The 21,620-nt window shown below is 41.8% G+C and overlaps 1 protein-coding gene and 1 non-coding gene across 3 annotated transcripts in view; both read left to right on the top strand.

The window, feature by feature from the left end:
- Positions 1 to 21,620, top strand: part of LOC136877543 (uncharacterized) — a 492,105-nt gene that overhangs the window by 135,989 nt on the left and 334,496 nt on the right. The window lies entirely within an intron of this gene.
- On the top strand, positions 1,585 to 1,703 carry LOC137501575 (5S ribosomal RNA). Its single transcript, XR_011018623.1, has one exon. It is a non-coding gene; the product is annotated as a 5S ribosomal RNA (ribosomal RNA).

Below are 21,620 nucleotides of genomic sequence, written 5' to 3'. Positions count from 1 at the left end.
GCAATGTTATTAGCTGCCGTCCTTAGGGGCTCGGGTTCGATTCCTGGTACTGCCAGAGATCTAAGAATGGCAATATGGCAGCAAGGCTGGTATACGGTGGAAATGGTACATGCAGCTCACCTCTACTGGGCGTGTGCCTGAAAAGAGCTGCACCACCTCACGATGAGGACACCAGTTCAGTTTGAGACTTTTATCGGAGTGAATTAATTAGCTTTATACTGCAGTTTAATGGCTTCTCCTGCCATCTGGTGGTGGTTGGACTTTTTTTTGTTCAATTTCGCACCGATATAGGTAGGCCTGATGGTTACGATGCGATAAGACAGGGCTAGAACTGTGAAGGAAGCGATCGTGGCCTTAATATTGAGATACAACCAAATCATTCACATGCTGCGAACGGGGGAAACAATGGAAAATCATTTTCAGGGCTGCCAACCGTGCGGTTCGAACCCACTATCCCCCAAATGCAAGCTCACAGCTACGTGAGCCAAACTGCATAGGGGGCGCGTAGCTGTGAGCTTGCATTCGGAAGATAGTGGGTTCGAACCCCACTGTCGGTAGCCCCGAAGATGGTTTTCCGTGGTTTCCCATTTTCACACCTGGCAAATGCTGGGGCTGTACCTTAATTAAGGCGATGGCCGCTTTCTTCCCACTCCTAGCCCTTTCCTATCTCATCGCCGCCATTAAGACCTGCCTGTGTCGGTGCCACGTAAAGCAGATTGCAGACTGCGTAGCGAACTCGCTCAGTGATATTGTTTTAAGCGGAAGTACAATCAGTCAACCATCCCCTCTCAAAACTGACCTGGAACGAAAGGGAGGAGATCCGACACTTTGAAGAATAAAATCATCGCCAAAAGCGAAGGAAGAAAGTAAATTGCTCCCCAGGCCTTGCGAACTGAATACCGTCTAAGCCGGAGATGAACAAGAATTGAAATTGAGAGACTTGGCACAACTAAATGGGAGTAGTGCTAGTGGTTGACATACTAACCAACAAAGAATAGGAGAAATGGTCTGACACAAAAATGTTGTTTAATAACAATGTTATTGTTTTACGTCCAACTTAAGCACTTTTTATGGTTTTGGAGAGGCGATGTTCCGGGATTTTGTCTTACAGCAACTATTTTATGTGCCGGTAAATCTACCGTATCTGAACACTTTCAAGTACCACCAAACTGAGAAAACTACATCTTAGCCACTCAGCCTGACTCTATTAAACAGTACATCTTTCTCCTTTCTCCGCCGCTTCCCTAACCTCCTGTGAGCGGGGGTGGAAGAATACATCTACTGTATCCCCTGCCTGTCGTTAGAGACGTGGGTTGGTCTGCCGGTGCTTCCACTTACTTGTATCAGGCTCCTCACTTTCCTCTTTCGTATCTGACCTCCATTGGTCAACTCTTGTTCTTTTCCAACCCTGAATGTGTTAGGTTTAAAAGGCCTAGGGAGCCTTTGGTTTCTACGCCCTTCGTTGCTCTTCCCTTTATTTTACCGATGCCTTCATTCTTCGAAGTGTCAGACCTCTTTCTTTTTCCCTTTCTTTCTTTCTTTCTTTTTAATAGAGGATGGTTGCATAGTTGGACTTCCTCTTTCGCCAACGGCCATACCATGTTGAATACACCGGTTCTCGTCCGATCACCGCAGTTAAGCAACATTGGGCGTGGTCAGTACTTGGATGGGTGACCGCTTGGGAACACCACGTGCCGTTGGCTCAATTCCCTTTGCCGGCCCCCGTGGTGTAGGGGTAGCGTGCCTGCCTCTTACCCGGAGGCCCCGGGTTCGATTCCCGGCCAGGTCAAGGATTTTTACCTGGACCTGAGGGCTGGTTCGAGGTCCACTCAGCCTGCGTGATTAGAATTGAGGAGCTATCTGACGGTGAGATAGCGGCCCCGGTCTAGAAAGCCAAGAATAACGGCCGAGAGGATTCGTCGTGTTGACCACACGACACCTCGCAATCTGCAGGCCTTCGGGCTGAGCAGCGGTCGCTTGGTAGGCCAAGGCCCTTCAAGGGCTGTAGTGCCATGGGGTTTGGTTTGGTACTTCCTCTTTCACCGTCACCACCACTGTTCCCACACCCTGAAGGGTCCGCGAATCGAATTAAATAGTACGTGTGGATTTGACCCTATCTTACGTCCGGATGACTCTCCTGAAACCAACTCTACCTAGAGGAATGTGATTAGACACAAATTAACCCCGGTCCCCGAATCATCGGAATTAACCATTGAAGGTTAAAATCTCCGACCCGGCCGGGAATCGAACTCAGGGCCTTCTGATCCAACAACACGACGCTGTCCATTCAGCCTAGGAGCTGGCCCATTGAGGTATTTTATAATTCTAAAATAAACTTGTATTCAAACATGCAGGAGGAAGAGGGCGAGTAATAAAGTGTAAATACCGTAATAGCATTTACAAGCGTGCAAGCAATAGATTCATACTTTTGTCCGGTTCCGTGGATAAATGGTTAGCGTGCTGGCGTTTGTCCCAAGAGGTCATGGGCTCGATTCCTTGCCGGGTCGGGGATTTTTACCTTCATTGGTTAATTCCGATGATTCGGGGATTGAGTGTGTGTGCGTGTCGTATTGAGCATTAGGATACATCAAAGGTAAGGTCCCATTCTCAGAGATGAGCAGCTTGCCTATCAGGCGCCAACTCGAAAGACCTGCACCAGAATTCTCCGGAGGCCAAACGACATTTAAAAAACTGCTAGAATGATATTAAAATCCTTAGGAAATCAATCAATCAATCAATCAATCAGGCAATCAATCAATCAATACTGATCTGCATTTAGGGCAGTAGCCCAGGTGGCAGATTCGCTATCTGTTGTTTTTCTACCCTTAATTCTCTTTTTTTTTTTTACGTAAACAAATCTTGTTCTTGAATGTAACACATCGTTGTTTGGAGGACACCTTGAATATATTTAGACTCCAGAGGATACTTCTTCAGTTTAGACCTGGACAATTTAACCACTTGCAAAATTGTGTATGCACAGGTTGGACATGTAATAAAATCAGATATTGTAGATGATATTCTATATTGAACCTTGACATTGATAATAGCTAAATGTCATATCCCTGTATAAAAAGAAAAATGAATCATGTCAAAGACTTCTAGTAATGCTCCAAGAATCCATTACGACACTCGTAATGAAGAATCGATTGTGCTTAATAATGTGTGTACTCTCTTGGCGACTGAAAGAACTGGTCAAATAAATCATCAGTCGTGTTATGTCCTTCCGCTAAGAGCGATCGAAACTGGTAATAGCTGACCCTGTTAGTAAAGTTCTCACTCGATACATGTGCGTGAATAATTAATATCCTTCTCCTTGTCGCAGCTACTAAATAAAGATGTCGTGTGAGTTCTTCCGATTGTGGGTTGTTAATATCATTTGTTAAGACAAAGTACTCTCATTCATTCCAGCAACACTCTCCAATATCATTTAATTTAATCTGGCAATCATTAATTATTGCTCCAAGGGAGTGCGACAGGCTTCGGCAGCCGGCACAATTCCTATCCTCGCCACTACAGGGGGGAGGGGTTCATTCATTCCAGTCCTAACCCAATCGAATGACTGTAAACAAGCTGAGGATTTTCATTTTAAAGACAATACTATATTAATTCATAGCCACTGAGAATCACTTCTTAAAACTCACTTTCCATATTGTAATGTCATTTTCTCTCTCTCTTTTCCAGGTGAGTGTGGAGTTAGATGGTCGCTGATTTACGGAAGCAATCTTCTGCCCGTGAGTCACTTTGAGTCATTTTCAGAACTTGCTATCATTTGAGAAATGATTTACTATGTTTATTCATGTTTTGTATTCTGATGACACTCCTTCGCTAACATTCATTTTCATGTACAAAGCCGCAAACATACATTCTTACCGTACTGTGCGGTAAGGTTCATTTTCCCTTGCACACGTATATAAGAAAATCAACACAACGAAAATTGTTCTGATGGACTGTTGGGAGGCGTGACCTGTCTTAAGGAAAATAAAGGATAGGAAGATAATTATAACATAGGATGTCTTGTTTCTTCAACGACGAGGACCGAGCTCGATAGCTGCAGTCGCTTAAGTGCGGCCAGTGTCCAGTATTCGGGAGATAGTAGGTTCGAACCCCACTGTCAGCAGCCCTGAAAATGGTTTTCCGTGGTTTCCCATTTTCACACCAGGCAAATGCTGGGGCTGTACCTTAATAAAGGCCACGGCAGCTTCCTTCCCACTCCTAGCCCTTCCCTGTCCCATCGTCGCCATAAGACCTATCTGTGTCGGTGCGACGTAAAACAACTAACAAAAAAAAATACTAACAACGACGAGGTAACTTAGAACAGCCAAGTCCGAGCGTTACGGTGAACGTTATTGCTGTTAAAGTGGGATAAGTTAGAACATCTACAACAGTACAGTCGGTAAGAATGATTCATTGGACTTCTGCTCCCATTTGAAAACTTCGTGATAGATTTCAAAGCATTAAAAAATTCGAAAATATATTTTATTCATTCAAGGTTTTCGAACTAAAAATTAATTGTAAATAACTATAAATTCCATAGAATGTAAATTATTTCTTTTTATATCATTACTTCATCGCTGCATTTTAATGTAAACTGAACTAATTTTTGTGTTTTGTGTATATTGCACAGTATTACCTAGAAGGGGACGTAGAATAACACAGTTACTGTTGGAGTCCGGCTCCATAGCATAACGTTTAGCAATGTTAATCACATTCTTTGGGGACCGGGGTTCGATTCGCGGTACTGCCGGAAATTTAATAATAGCAGGAAAGATTGTAAGTGCGGCTCACCTCCATTGGAAGTGTGGCTCTGAGAACAGCTACTACAGGAACACGAGTTAAAAATAAATTACTACTGTGTTTCCGCCCGGACCGCTGTAATTCGAATCCCAGTCGATTCTGGGCTGGAATTTTAGTCTGAAAAATCACGTGGCATCAGGCATTAAATCCGTGGTCAAAATAAAAATTTAAAAAATGAGCCAGTGTGGCAACACCGACTCCGTAAATATCTAGGTTAAGTTGAGAAGAATTTCAACGGACTCGGCGCAAATAAAAGAAGAAGTAAGTAAGTAAGTTATTGTATATTATTAATTGTTTTTTTTTTTTTTTTTTTTTGCTAGGGGCTTTACGTCGCACCGACACAGATAGGTCTTATGGCGACGATGGGATAGGAACGGCCTAGGAGTTGGAAGGAAGCGGCCGTGGCCTTAATTAAGGTACAGCCCCAGCATTTGCCTGGTGTGAAAATGGGAAACCACGGAAAACCATCTTCAGGGCTGCCGATAGTGGGATTCGAACCTACTATCTCCCGGATGCAATATTAATTGTTCAATGTGAGCTACACGCTGTATGTGGGGTAAAGAAACTTCAGTTGAAGTTCTTCATACCAATTCCTTCCCTTTGCAAAAAAAAAAAAAAGTGCGGTGTAAAACAAATATTCGATAATAACAATTTTTTAAACGATGACATTGTCGAACTTTCTGGCAACTATTTTTTGCATGCTGGGTGCAAGGAACGAAGGCTTATTACGTCTTAACAACAGCCAAGTCCGAGCCTTTAACCGGTAAACGTTATTGCTGTTAAAGTGGGGTTTATGGTTTTACAGCCGCAGTGCCCCAATCCTGGAAAGAGGACTGCGGTAAGACTCGTGAGAACCATGAAGGAATTGTCAACAAGTAATTTCAGAGGATACAGGCTTCCAAAACCTTGAGTGTCACATGTCTTATTCACTCAGTTCTCTTTGGATGAAAAGCGGATTACCTCAGTAGCCTACATCGGACGAGTTAATCTTCACAGGATTTTAAATGGATTTTTCCATTCGAAATATCTAGTTTGTAGTTTCATTGTGTTCTTTCTGCATTCCTTCCTGAAAAATGAAATGTCGTATGGCTTTTAGTGCCGGGATATCCCAGGACGGGTTCGGCTCGCCAGGTGCAGGTCTTTCTATTTGACACCCATAGGTGACCTGCGCGTCGTGATGAGGATGAAATGATGATGAAGACGACACATACAGCCAGTCCCCGTGCCATTGGAATTAACCAATTAAGGTTAAAATCCCCGACCCGGCCGGGAATCGAACCCGGGACCCTCTGAACCGAAGGCCAGTACGCTGACCGTTCAGCCAACGAGTCGGACATTCCTTCCTTCTTCACCAGATTCAAAGACCTTGGGGTCCTTCCTCACCATAAGCATACAATTATCCAACGATCTTCTCAAATCAGTTTCCAGACCCTTTTAACAAGAAACATGAGGTCGACATATCATCAAGTGAAAGTATACTCCGTCTGACTCTGTGGTGTAGTAGTTAGTGCGATTAGTTGCCAACCCCGGAGGCCCGGGTTCGAATCGCGGCTCTGCCACGAAATATGAAGAGTGGTACGAGGGCTGGAACGGGGTTCACTCAGCCTCGGGAGGTCAGCTGAGTAGAGGAGGGTTCGATACCCACCTCAGCCATCCTCGAAGTGGTTTTCGGTGGCTTAGCAATTCTGCTCGAGGCAAATGCCGGGATGGTACCTAACTTAAGTCTACGGCCGCTTCCTTCCCTCTTCCTTGACTACGCCTTCCAATCTGCATATCCCCCACAAGGCTCCTGTTTAGCAAAGCAGGTACTGGGCGAGGTACTGGTTCTCCTCCCCAGTGGGATCCCTCGCTGATTCCGAAGGAAAACCAACCCTGAACGTTAAATGGATTAAATAATAATAATCATAATTCGTCTGTTGACAGCGCAAAAAATATGAAATGCAGAATTTAATTGTATCTTGCACTTTGTGAATAAATTAAATAAATTAAATAAATAAATAAATCAGTAAATAAATAAATTAACAAACAAATGAATACAATTCAGAATGAGGTGACACCATTTTCTTGGATAATATACACAAATATCCTGCAGTAACAAGGAAATTAAGATATGTTAGACACTAAAGGAAATGGCTCAACTCCTTGGTTGAAAGGACAGCGTAATGGTTTTCGGTTATTAGGGCACAGTGTATCGATTCCCGGCCGAACTGGGGATTTTCTCCAGGTCGGGGGCTGGGTGTTTTTGATAATCTTAAATCTTCATTTACCTACAACACAACAATTTACAAATCACGCTGTAGTGAATACATTCCTCCACCGAGCAGGTGGTTCTACGTAGCTATCAGCTTGCATTCGGGAGATAGTGCGTTCGAACCCCACTGTTGGCAGCCCTGGAGATGGTTTCCCACTGTTTTCCATTTTCACACCAGGAAAATGCTAGAGATGTACCTTACTTAAGGCCACGGTCGCTTCCTACCCATTCCCAGCCGTTTCCTATCCCATCGTCGCCATAAGAACTATCTGTGTCGGTGCGACGTAAAGCAAATTGTAAATATATATATATATATATATATATATATATATATATATATATATATATATATATATATATATTTAAAAAATCCTCCACATAGGTTCGGCGTCAGAAAGAGCATCTGGCCGTAAAACTGGACCTCATTCACATTAATGCCGCACCACATAACTGGGAAAGGGCCAGGAAGGACGAAGATACTAAAAGATATGGGACCGGGCGAGTTGGCCGAGCGCGTAGAGGCGCGCGGCTGTGAGCTTGCATCCGGGAGATAGTAGGTTCGAATCCCACTATCGGCAGCAATGAAAATGGTTTTCCGTGGTTTCCCATTTTCACACCAGGCAAATGCTGGGGCTGCACCTCAATTAAGGCCACGGCCGCTTCCTTCCAACTCCTAGGCCTTTCCTATCCCATCGTCGCCATAAGACCTATCTTTGTCGGCGCGACGTAAAGCCCCTAGCAAAAAAAAAAAAAGATATGGAATTAAAAATATCGGAGACCATGGCATAGGCTTCTTCAACGAAAGTTTACAAATGAGAAAAAAAAATATAAAATAGCAAAAACAATTGCACCTTATTCACCTGATGGTAAATTGAAATGCTGGTGCATTTTGAACGCGTGCCGTAACTGAGGCAGAAAGAACCACGAGCCTTCGCTTTCTGCTCACTTCTTAAGTTTTCTTCTTCCAGAGAAATGCGTTTCTGTAAACCATTAGGATCAGGTATGCTGTTCCCTTGCCGTGTGATGACACATCTTTACAGGTGGCTGGTATTGTTCGCGACCCTTCTTAAGCACATATTTTATAGCCCAGCCACAATATTCCTTTCTTGAGCGTAACCCGCCTACCGAGGACCTGTCGCCAGGTTCTTTTATAAAATGCCGCCCAAGTGGTTCAGTCCTGCAATGCCACACACGCTGTTCTGAAAGATCACCTCTATCCTTTGCGCAGTTTGGAGTCCTGGGAATATGAAAGCACCAAGTGTCTTAACGAACAGTGAATGAAGCAAGGTTGTAGTTTCACGTGACTTTTGATAACTTGATCATTGCCACAGGACCTGAATTTTTGACGTAAAATCCAAAGCCCAGGAACGGTACTTTCCATTTAATTTCAAAATTACTACTTGCATTCTACGGGATTCGAAACGTGGCCTCCTTGATGAGAAGCGCGTGACTAAGACACTCGCTTATCCCGCACCCCTCAGACTAAATGACTGTAAAGTAACGACTAAATGTTTGATCATGATTGATGATTAAAGATTAACGTTTCAATCATCATTCATGACTGATGATTATTTTAATCAGTCGCGATTAAAAGAAGAGGAGGTAGGACTTCCAGCATGCTTTTGTAAATGTAGGACTCTACAAGTAGGATCCGTGACAATGTCCGTAAAGCAACGCAATCTTCTTCCTGTCCGACTCGTTGGCTGAACGGTCAGCGTACTGGCCTTAAGTTCAGAGGGTCCCGGCTTCAATTCCCAGTCGGGTCGGGGATTTTAACCTTAATTGGTTAATTCCAATGGCAGGGGGGCTGGGTGTATGTGTTGTCTTCATCATTATTTCGTCCTCCTCACGACGCGCAGGTTGCCTAACGGCGTCAAATAGAAAGACCTGCACCTGGCGAGCCGAACTTGCCCTCGGACACCCCCGGCATTAAAAGCCATACGCCATTTCATAGGGTTGGCGTCGAGAAGGGCATACGTAGGTAAAATAGGTGAATTCCACTCGCACTCCCAAACCGACCATAGTGTCCTGGGATATCCCGGCACTAAAAGCCATACGACATTTCATTTTCATCTTTCTGACCTTTTTTCCAGTTACTTGAGATCAACACTTGTTTCTATTTGGGCTAGTTTTAGGGACGAATTCCCTTCTTGACGCCAACCCTATTTATGGGGATGTACTCTCTATTGCGGGTTTATATACTTGTTAGTGGTGTGTAGTTGAATAGAAGTGTATTGAGATGAACACAAAACACTCAGTCCCCAAACTAGAGGAATTAAATTTACCAATCGCAGTAACAATTGCTCACCAGGCCGGGAATCGAACTATGAACACTGTGAAAATAAGACCACTATGCTGACAGATCAACCAATGAGCTGGACAGAATGAACACCACAATATGGAAGAAAAATAGAAAATATTGTGACGTCCGGCTCAAACGGTACGGGTTCGATGCCATGCAGTTTCGGAGATTTTAAGCTTCATTGGTTCATTCCGATGGTTCGGGAGCTGGGTGTGAATGCCATCGCCTATAAGCGCTAAGCGCCTTTTTTTTTTTTTTTTTTTTTTACAATTTGTGACGTGAAAAAAACGAAAAAGAACCACCCACACACGCACATGCAGTCGTCATTTTAAATGCAATTAAATATGTGATTTGCCTTCTTTTCTGCATTTAATCTGAACAACAGTCTAATGAAATTGCCCAACTCCTTGGCTGAAAGGTCAGCGATAAGGCCTTCAGCTCAGAGGGGTCCCACGTTTGAATTCCGGCCGAGTACGAAATTTTAATCATCTCTAATTAATTCTTCTGACTCTGGGGCTGGGTGTTTGTGTTTGTCCCAACAATTTCCTCTTCATATTCAGACAATAAACTACACTACCAACCACCACAGAAACACGCAATACTATGTAGGGTTGGCGTCAGGAAGAGCATCCAGTCGCAAAACAGGGCCAATCCCTATGTTCGGCACAGTTCGCACCCGCGACCTCACAGGTGTGGGAAAAACGGTAGTAGTAGAAGAAGAAGAGCTCAATACAATTGCATTTGAATATAGAATTTTCGCAACCATACTAATTCCTAGTACGTTTTACAGTCATGATATAATCCAGTAGTTATCCTGGTTATTTTTAGAGACAAGAAGGTTAGGAAGAGCTTCATGATAGACTGCATGTTCGTGGACTGTTACTTCGCACGCATCTTACTTCACGGAGGCAGGCTATCCTCTCGCGAATCTCCAGATGATCGACCAAGGTGTAATTTGCTGATCGATTGGAAAATATTACCTTGTATTTGTCCCAAGCCGTAGCACGTAAACATGCTAATGTGTACTCATTATCCCATTAGGGTTTGCTGCACGTAACAAGGTAACTGGATTCTATATTTAAAAGCCAGTCTCAAGAGATCTCAATTTATATGTGATTATGTTGAGTCAAGTAATAGCCATTCACATGCGTTGTTTAACCGAGATACAAATTATCTTATACATATGCATGGCAGCTATATGTAGTCATGACACTGCTAGATGTAAATATGTGTAATAAAACTCAACATAAAGAGGTGACGACATACTCGACCAGATAGGTACAGCGAAACTTATATCGGGATTCACAGGAACAGTGCAGTATAATTCGCCGGATGAGATGACTGCTATCCACTTTTATAACTAGACCCTCCTGGTTCATACCCTAGGTCGACTTGGTGTGTAGGTATATTTACTGGCACGTAAAAAAACTCCTGCGGGACAACATTCTGGCATCTCGGAGTCTCCCAAAACCATACAAGTATAATTCACGGGTCGTAAAATAAATTTCATTATTATTATTCTTTCTGTCCGACTCGTTGACTGATTGGTCAGCGTACTGGCCTTCGGTTCAGTGGATCCCGGGTTCGATTCCCGTCAGGGAATCGGTTAATTCCATTGGCCCGGGAGCTGGGTGTTTGTGCTATCCCCAACATTCCTGCAACTCACGCACCACATATAACACTATCCTCCACCACAGTTACACGCAGTTACCTACACATGGCAGATGCCACCCACCCTCATCGGAGGGCTGCATCCGTCTAGAAATAACCACACGAAATTATTATATTATTCTTTCTTCGTATTGGCCTGCTAAGGACCACGTTATTTCAGCTGTTTTATCTGGGCTTTGATCTTTGCCCAAAGCTCCTTTTGTTGCCAGTCCTGCTCTTTCCTCCGTTCACGTCTTTCCCGCCTTCAACCTTGGTCTTTCTTGAAAACCCTGGTGGTGTTTTCGTTTTCTTCTGAGCGGGTTGCGTTCTTGTATATCTTGGTAAGTGATCTCCACCTCCTAGAACTGATTTCCCAATAACCAATATGCTGATAAGAAATCAAAATCAGAGATCGGGAAGTGCGAAGGTTTTCTATCAAAATGAAATGCCTGCTGTGCAGCAAATGACTCAGGCTGATCTCAAGAGTTCGTATTCTCAAATAATACTGTATGCCCTTCCAACATTGCTGTATGGAATGGAAGGATTGACTGTAGCACAGAATTACTGAACAAAAACTAGAGTCTTTTGAAATGTAGCGTTTCAGGCATATGCTTCATATTTCGTGGACTGAAAAAGTTTGCCATGGCTTTCGTCAAGTACATCAGTATTCTCATAAGCTTATGATCACTTCGCGTGATGCAAAGAATCAATCTGAGGCATCTCAGATGGAAGTGGTCTAAATTCCTGATATCACACCGTTATGTACAAGTCTCTCAGGCTTACAGGAGAGTTGAGAGATCAACAGTCCCGTACGCAGCCAGATTTTGGATATCATGAAGCAGGAAGACTCGCTGACATAGTTTTCTAAACGCAGCAGCTATTGCTCCAATGCAGCTATTAATTTTCACATAAAACTTCTCAGTGCTACCTAGTCACTTGAGTTTTTCCACCACGAAATTCAGATTTTCATCACCGGTATCTATTAATTTCAAGTGGTTCATGATGCTTGGGATTAAACTCACTTGCCATCATTTCAGTCTCTGTAACTCTGGTTTTTAAACCAAACCTGTATAGTTCACGAAACCTGGTTGCAATGCTGTATCTTCGAGTTCTTTCCTCGTTTTGCCTAGTATGACTCATTTTGGTGCCACCATTGGTTCTTTGCGGTTTCCTTAAACCGCATAACCTTTGATGGTGCTGTTTGGGGATCCAACCTGCCTCCGAGCTGATAACGTAACAGATAGACAGACTGACTGACTGATGTACTGCGGCGGGCAAACTCCTCGGGTATAGAGGGTATTATCTTGAACTTGAAGAATCAGCTGCGATGTTCTGGTGGGCGATATGCAGCAACGTTTTAGGCCTAGTTGGTTTTGTCAAGTGAACACCACATGTGTCACCGGAGAACTTTTGCTTGCCGAAATCGTACAACGTTGAGCATCAAATGGACCGTTTACTGCCCTTCAAACATCGGTAAAGGACAAGGATTAAATTTATTAATTAATTTATTTATTTATTTACTGCGCACTACAGGATTTCTAATCCCAATTACAGAGGCAGATGTTTACACGTGTTTCTTTTTAATGTTTCAATCAGTCTAATAACCTAATATCTAAACTATTCTAATATTATATTTACGTTGAGAAATAAATAATATTACACATCTAATCCTTACAAGAAACAAGTAGATAAAAACATAATTTCTTATCTAAAATAGTCTAATAACCAAATATCTAAACTATTCTAATATTATATTTACGTTGAGAAAGAAATAATATTACTTATCTAATCCTTACAAGAAACTAGTAGATAAAAATCATAATTTCGTATCTAAACTAGTCTAATAACCTAATACCAAAACTATTATAATATAATATTTACAATGAGAATGAACAGTAGTTCACATCTAATCTAATTTAATCTTTACATGAAAGAGTAAAATAAAAATAAAAATCGTAATTTCATATCTAAACTATTATTTTCTTCTAGTTCTAACACATAATTACATTTATGGGATAGGGCTTAATGTACAATGTTTATAATACATTTTGTGGTTCAAATCGTCATTATAAATTAGAGATTTTTCGCAGAGATGCTGAATTGTTGTAAAAACAGGTCTAGAGGTACACAGAAGTCTAAAGAATTATTTTTTTGAACTGCACTGTTGTAGACGTTGCATAGCCTGTAAAGTGGGGAATTTTTGTGAGCGGTTGTTCTGACTTTTTTGTTCTGAAAAGTTACATTTGTCCTCGCATTAAAGCGGGGCACGTGGAAGCTCAAGAGGCATAAAAAGTCAGGGTTGTCAATAATAGAATTCACAGTTTTGTACAGAAACTTCATGTCATCCTTTTGCCTCCTTAGTTCCAAGCTTTCTATTTCAAAATTTAGAAGAAGTTCGTTGTATGCTATGTGTGGATAATTACCGGTTTTTTTGAAATGTAAGTATTTTAAATATCTCTTTTGGATTTTTTCGATCTGTGCAATATATATTTTGTTTGGTGGATTCCATATAACGCTTGCGTATTCTACTTTAGGCCTGACGAGAGATGGAGGTGTATACAGGTTTTTAGGAGTTTAAAGGGCTTGACATTCCTCATCACAAATCCTAATGTCCTGTATGACTCAGCAACTACCTTCTGTATAGGGAAAGGGATCTGGCTCAGATAGAATAATGCCATGTTACCCTCGGCACTGGCGCTAAATTTGTCACATACACACACATATAAAAAGCTGTGAGCCTATATTCCTAAGGAAACCCCTATTTTTTGAAGAGCCAGATGTTATTTGGTTGAATGTGTCACTGGAAATAATGAATACATTATATTCACTATCATGGATATGCTTGCTTGACTTTCAGCTGTGCATTCTCTTCCAGATAAGTAAAAAAGAAAAAGAAAACAAAGAATTAGGAATACAAAAGCAGGACCTCCAGGACATTTTTCTATTTTGTCCAGCCCTGCGCAGACCACAACGTCGTGTATGTGAAGCAGTTGTTGAAATTCATCCATTATCGGAAGCATAATGTAGCAAGCAGGAGTCCGGGCATTCACAACGGTTATCAATCAGATTTTAAATTGTATTCTGATCGTTGCGTGAAAAGGAAAAGAAACAGATGGGCTCCCAACAGCCAAAACGTTTCTTATAGAGCTGATTAAAACCACAAGTATTGCCTTCGAGAACGAATCAATCTCGTGCGATCGCTTATAATATCAGAGCCTGCCAGGTCCGGTGTCCTGGCCTGCGGGTAAGTGACCTGCACGATATCCAAGATTTCTTCGAGGCACTACAATGGTATGCAAACACATGCTATGTGGTCGTGTCATGTATTTACAGAACAAACCACTTGATGGAATGAATTACCATGACAAAATGACTTTATTCAAAATGCACACCTATTTTTATTGCAGAGATGATTGCTCCATCCGAACAATAAATAATGAGAATTCATTTTGCCACTGTGGTTGATACCTTTATATATAGCAAGTATGTTTGGAGACAGAGTTTAACATAGTCTTAGATTATAAATTTCATGTCCCCTGTTCCTACGGGCATACATACGTACATACAGTACATACATGTTTATTATGAACCAGCTGCTGTGTCCGTCGCTGACGAGTTAGTTTTTATACTGCTGCCTTTTAACGGAGACGAGTGGAAGCAGGCCCGTCTCTGTGATGTAGTGGTTAGCATGATCAGCTGCCACTCCCGGAGACCCGGATTCGATTCCCGGCTCTGTCACAAAAATTTGAAAAGTGGAACGAGGGCTGTAACGGGGTCCACTCACCCTCGGGAGACCAACTGAGTAGAAGGGGGTTCGAATCCCACCTCCCATCTCAGCCATCCTCGAAGTAGTTTTCCGTGATTTCCCACTTCTCCTCCAGGCAAATGCCGGGATGGTACCTAACTTAACGCCACGGCCACGTCCTTCCTTCTTGCTTGTCTATCCCTTCCAATCTTCCCATCCCTCACCTTGCCCCTGTTCAGCATAGCAGGTGAGACCGCCTGATAGAGATACTGGCCCTACTTCCCGGTTGTATTCCCACGACCGAAAGTCGCACGCTCCAGGACACTGCCCTTGAGGCGGTAGAGGCCGGGTCCCTCGCTGAGTCAGGGGTAAAACCAATCCTGCAGGGTAAACGGATTAAATAAATTATTATTATTAATAATAATAATAATAATAATAATAATAATAATAATAATAATAATAAATGTACCATCTTTCGTTTAAACTCTTTGGTCCGCAACCTGCCAATATGTCTGCTATCGGCTTCATCGGAACAAGAGTTACAACCAGTTGATTGTGTGCTCTGTGGTCAAATTATTGAAGACAGTTGAGAGAAGTTATAAAGATGGTTTCAGTGCTGATGAGGTGCAATAACATGAAGATTTTAAAACGAAAACAATGATTTAGGTGATAGGCAGCTGTGATTGGTTAAATTTCCTGATATTCCTGATAATATTCATCTATTTTTCCACTGTGCCATCAACACTATGCCCCATTTTGAGAATTAGCACAAATGCCTGTATTGTACTCAGTTTCTTCTCACAAAACTGTTCTACATACACTGGCGGAAATTGAAATTCCAACACCAAAAAGACACTAGTTTAGAGGAATCCTTTTTAGGCTAAGAAACTGTCTAGGTAACATTTATTTGATTATAGTTTCCAGGTCACAGGCTCAAGTATGCGGGAGAAAACATGTGCCATGGTGGTACATTAATAACCACTGTAGTCACCACAATTTTCAATGCTTCATGTCGTAGAGGTGGCGTATGTCATTTTGTGGGATTGAGTTCCACGCCTTGCACTTGGTTAGTCAAATCAACAACGGTTAATGCTGGTATTGGATGGCGCTAGATTTGTCGTCCCATAATGTTCCATACATGTTCAATGGGCGGAAGTTCTGGTTATGTTGCAGGCCAGGGCAACTGGTCAACACTATGCTGGGTGACAGGAGCAGTTTCGGGACGAGCGTTATCCTGTTCGAAAACACCGCATTCAATATTGAGAATGAATGGCAGCACAATCGTTTCATTCACCAGTCTGACGCACAAATCTACTGTCAAGGTTTTTGGGATAACAACGAGAGGGCTCCTGCTATCAAGGGAAATCGTTCCCCAGACCTTAACTCCTGGTGTAGGTCCAGTGCGTCGACGCGCAGACAGCTTGGTTCCAAGCGTTCACCTGGCCTCCTCCTTACCAACCTACGGTCATCACTGGCAACGATTTTCATCTGAGAACACAACAAATCTCCACTCCGTCCTCTAATGAGCTCTAGCTTGACACCACTGAAGTCGCAGGTGGCAGTGATTCGGAGTTAGTGACATGTACTCTACAGGACGTCTAATTCAGAGCTGTCTCTCTGGTGCTAACTGGAGTTCTAATGGTTGCTGCAAATGCAGTACGATCCACCACAGCCATGCGGCGAATACGGCGGTCTGCCCTTTCCATAGTTGCCCGTGCTTGGCTGAACCCCAGTTTTCTTGAGAGAGTGCCTTCCCGTGACCATTATTGCCAACACCGGTTCACTGTGGGTACATTCTTGCCAAATCTTTATGCAATATCGTGGAAAGTACATCCACATTCTCGTAGCCCTATTGCATGGCCTCGTTCGAACTCAGTAAACTGCTGATACTACCCTCTTCGTCTCTGTACAGGCTAACTTACACCTAACTCACAGCGTCAACACCTGACAATGACTAACGCTCACGAAGTGTACAGCGCGTATTTAAAGTAAACTCGGTTGGTAAGGTCATAGTAGTTCTACTAACACCACTCTTCGTCGACTAACTCACAAATTTTAATAGCTGTTATCTTTCTGATATGCAAATACGTCTCCCGAATTTCATTTATCTAGCACAATTCCTTCTTGGTGTTGGGATTTCATTTTCTACCAGTGTATATGGAGAAGTCAGTCCGTTAAACGAACGGGCAAGGTAGTCATTGATAGGAAATCTAACGAAGGCGTCATTGTCGACCCAGCAGTCCGATTTCAGCGAGATGAAAAGCAGTCCAAAGAGGCTGATCAAGACAAGAAAATGCACTATGAGCCGTGCTTTTGTGACTTGGGACACAAATAAAAAATTAATAACTGGGTAGTTATTGGTATGTTGTTTGTTGCGCGCGGAATCATCACAAATGCCCCTGTGAATGTTTTCAACAAGTTTCGACCTCCCTACTACTGTTCTAAAAGAAATAATGTTAACTGCGGTTTTGAGAGATTCACTCCAAATAGTACAATATCATCTGTACTCCATTGGGAGCGGAGGGGGCTTTGCTGTATGAAAATTAATAAATTAGTATTAGAGCAGCTATCCTTAGTGGATTTTCTCTTTCAAAAAGATTACTATTTAATCCAATAATCCATGAACATTTTCTCTCACTTGGTTTATGAGAACAACATCTTGACTTTCTTTTCTTTGGCACTCAGTCACGTATTACACAAAAGCCGAAGCTGTTATGAAACAAGTGAGTTATCATAATTAGTGCCCTTTTACTTTCTTCAGCGGCATAATAAGACATAATGCTATCCGATGTCCATCGTTTCAAGGTATGCATACTATCTTAATTCCTGCCTCCCCTTCCACGTCTGTAGAATGTTATGAAAGATTCTGTATCCAGTCATGCGTATGAATTTTCATTTACTTATATATTATAGTACACAGGGTGTTTAAGAAGTAAGACTACATACAAGGGTTGAGCCATAAGTCATAGCAACTATATTTTCTTACATTTTCACGGTGCTATAGTACAATAGTCAGATATCCTGGAAAGCAAGACACTCATAGTACATGAGCACAGCCCTACATGGCCGCGTATTGGACAGATACCACCCACAAGGCGATGGGACATCGGTAGTGAGTCAGACCCCACGCAGAATGCATATGACGAGGCAAGAACAGTGTATGAAGTACTGGAACATCCGCCATGCTTACCGGACTTGTCTCCGTGCGATTTTGATCTCTTCCCTAAAGTGAAAGAACCACTGCGTGGGAGACATTGACAACATGAGATTGCAAATTTCACATATTACAAGGCGACTGGTATCCGACGCCTCCCGCATCATTGGCAACGAGTTGTGGATAATCTAAGGGACTACTTTGAAGGTTTGCCGTGGAGGTTACTGAACTCTCTGGGAATAAACGTTATGTAAGACCAGGATTTCCTGGCTGATTGTTTCATCGCTCTGTATCCTACAACTGGTAAACCTACTCGGCATTTATGTCAAAAACATATCAGATGTAAAGCTTTTCAGGCGTTTGCTCTATTAACCAGCGTTTCGTCTTAGGTCTGACACTAGACTCATCAGAGTGGGATGTGTCAGACCCTACCCACTGACGATGGGGTGTATGCAGGTGAACTTATCAGAAGCCCTTATAAGAGGCACAATCTGATAACTGCATACGGGAGATAAATCTCCACAATGGAATTATGGCCCGCCTAGCAATTCCGAATGGAAAATTCTAAATTCCCATGTAGGGAATTGTCATACAGTCATTCCTCTGCACCTTACGCCCGCTACTCCCATCTGTACATTTCCTTCGGTAGATCCCGCATCCGTGCCAATAAAATAAGTTGTGCACTGACTTACGCCCCAATCGTCGTATTACGTCGGAATTCAGAAGTTTGGACTAGTTCGAGTAAAAATTCATTTATAAACATGTGTACAATTATTTGCATTGGATGTGGAATTATGAATAAGGACAATCTTCTACAATTTATTGAAGACACACAAATAACTTATTAACCCTACTTCATTAGATTTTAGGCTTGGGGAACGGATGGAAAAGTCTGCAGAGAACAAATAAAACACACGCTACGAATTAGTTGATCGCATAATGCATGGTACTTCCCTCGTAAAATAACGCCAAGAAGACCTCCGACAAGTTAAACGTACTATTGGTATGGGAGCTGAGAAGTGCGTTGAAGATGGTGGTAGAATATTTGAACATTAACTGTAAACTGATCCAAAGGACGATATTTGATACATCAATAAATACATCGATGTTATTTCTGTTGAACTGTTGCATTTTACATCAGGTTTTTACATTCATAACTTATTTGGTTGTACTGTTGCAAATTATGCAAGGTTTTTGCATCAATAAATACTTTAGTAGGCCTAAGTCATTTGTGTGCAGAATGGTTTAGGCCACATATGAGCTAGCATTTGGGAAATGGTGGGTTCGAACTCCGTTTATGCAGCCCTGAAGACCGTTTGCCGTGATTTCGTATTTTCACAGCAGACAAATTTTTCACCTTAAAGGGCCACGGTCGAGTCCTTGTCAGACGTAGCCCTGGTAAGGGTATCTCAATGTGGTGGTAAGTCCTGCGTAAAACAAATGCAAAGAAAAATCCTTTATGTGCTTTATAACTGTCAGAAGATATTTCGTATGCGTAAAATAAAAATAAATGTAATTTCACACAGATTGCACATTGCACACATGCTTATATTACCTTTTGTACTTCAAAAATCCAATCTATTGCGTCCTAAATGTTTAATACTCCCCCTGAATCACACTGAACAGAGGCTATATATCCAATGAATTTTTCATAAATTCAGGCAGAAACCTGAGAGCTTCAGAGTCATTTGTTGATGAAATTTGAATTTAAATGTTGTAAGGACTATCAGTTTTAGCACACACTTAACTTGCAAAAAGGTCACGACTGCTCATTCGAACTTTAATTCCTTTGATTTAACAGGTCCTGGAACCTGTTATGTCTGATGGTATAGAAGAGGCTCTCTTTCATTCTCACGGGAAGAAGAAACATTAACGATGAGTTAATTCACTCCCTGCGTGATTAGATAAACTTAAGCTTGATGAGATCATAGCTACCGGTTATATTTCAGCAAAATTATACTCTCGACCCGACTGAACCATGACCCTCACCACTTATTATTGAAGCGCTTCCGGTTTCTAAAATTGTCATGGCCACCTAAGAATTTGTACTTTAAACCTATGTAATTATTTTTATGAGACATTTTGAACCAAAAATATGAATATATGACCAATGGGAGCCGTACAGTGGCAATTTTAGTTAAGCAATTCAAAGAACAAATGGTCATCCAAGCTGTTTCTTGGGTTACACTGTCTAAACTTTCCACGATGGAAGAATTGTTGAGCGTAAAAAGCTCTACAAATAAAGTCCAATAAATAAGGTAGCCTCATGGTTGATTTTTATGTTACGGAATGCAGTAAAATGCCAACCTTAAAATTGGAAACCATGGTTTGGAATTAATTACTCAGTCCTTATGAAAACAAGTTGTTAATTCCCCTCAGTAGTCCCCGCAATTTCTTATGTTATTCATTAATATTATGGATGTACTTGTAAAGTTTGGTAGTAATGAAACAATGCACAAGAAATGTTGTGATGAGGGAATGAAATATTACATCAATAAGTACTTGAAAAATACATCCCAAATATAAATTGAATGACTTTATTTTTCTGCAGTTTGGTAACTTTTTACATTTATTGCGAGTTATTGGCATCGATTCGTTAACTTTGTACATCTTTTCTAACTGCTAAACCATCAATTTAATGCCGTAGGATAAATAACATTATGGATGACACTGTTAGGAATTATTCGGAGTTCCAACCCTGCAGCAAGTTACAATAAAACTGACCATGAGAGAAACGCGGACTTTACAAATTAATACCTGCTACTATCAGCGATTGTCCTTGAGTCTCTTTTATAGGCATCACGAAAGCTTCATTACGTTGATGTAGTGCAACCCTCATAAACCAGCAACAGTTTCTTCTACTTTCTTTTCTAGTTATTATTTTCCCTAATGACGAAGTTGGGGGGGAAATATTCAGAGTTGACTTTCCAGTTGCTTCAGTCTAGAACAAAATCTAAGTCTCTGCAGGTCGGAATAAACACAGCCGAGAAAATACTTAATAAAGGCATCATTTTATAATTAAGAAACAAAGAGGAGTTCAGAACTACGGTACATACGATTGAAGCAAGTCATCTGCCGCTGAAAGTAATAATTCCTTGTCTATTCATAGAATTGAGGTTCATTTTCCAGAGAATGGAGTAACAGACTGTATCATAGAGCAATATCCAGCTGTAAACTAAGCCAGCACGGCAGGCTTTAAAGACTTAAAGAAGCGTTTTTTTGAGGAGCTCGAGAGGTGGCACCACAAAATATTAAGTTCTTGGAAATTAGCCCCGTCAATTTTGGTCACATCCTCTTACAGAGCTGGAGGGAAAATAGAATTGGAGATCTTGACCTGGTGTTCCCGTGGTTACAGCTGGTCACTCTTTGATCATTTTCCAAGAACGGGGATATTTTTTGGAAAATCTCGTAAACGCTTGATTTTTGTTTTATTTTTTGCCTTAACATGTTGTTTTCGAGGTACCACCGGGACCTGCCGAGTATTGTTTCTTGCAGCGAGGGGCATAACATAAGCTGTGTCGGTTCCTTCTATGAGAAAGATTTTTTAAACCTCTTTTATAGATCGTTTTATGTTTTGTGCCAACTTACAACAGAGAGTTCGCATTTGAATTGGACAATATAATTTCCTCTACGACCCGTCCGAGTGCTTCATGCGCCTTGGTGTAAATTTTGGACTGAAGAGAAAAAAGAAAGGTCACTGGAAAAGAATAGTGGGCAAAAAGAA

Source organism: Anabrus simplex, chromosome 7 (genome assembly GCF_040414725.1).
Source record: "Anabrus simplex isolate iqAnaSimp1 chromosome 7, ASM4041472v1, whole genome shotgun sequence".
NCBI classification, from domain to species: domain Eukaryota; kingdom Metazoa; phylum Arthropoda; class Insecta; order Orthoptera; family Tettigoniidae; genus Anabrus; species Anabrus simplex.
This window is presented reverse-complemented; position numbering and strand designations above follow the sequence as displayed.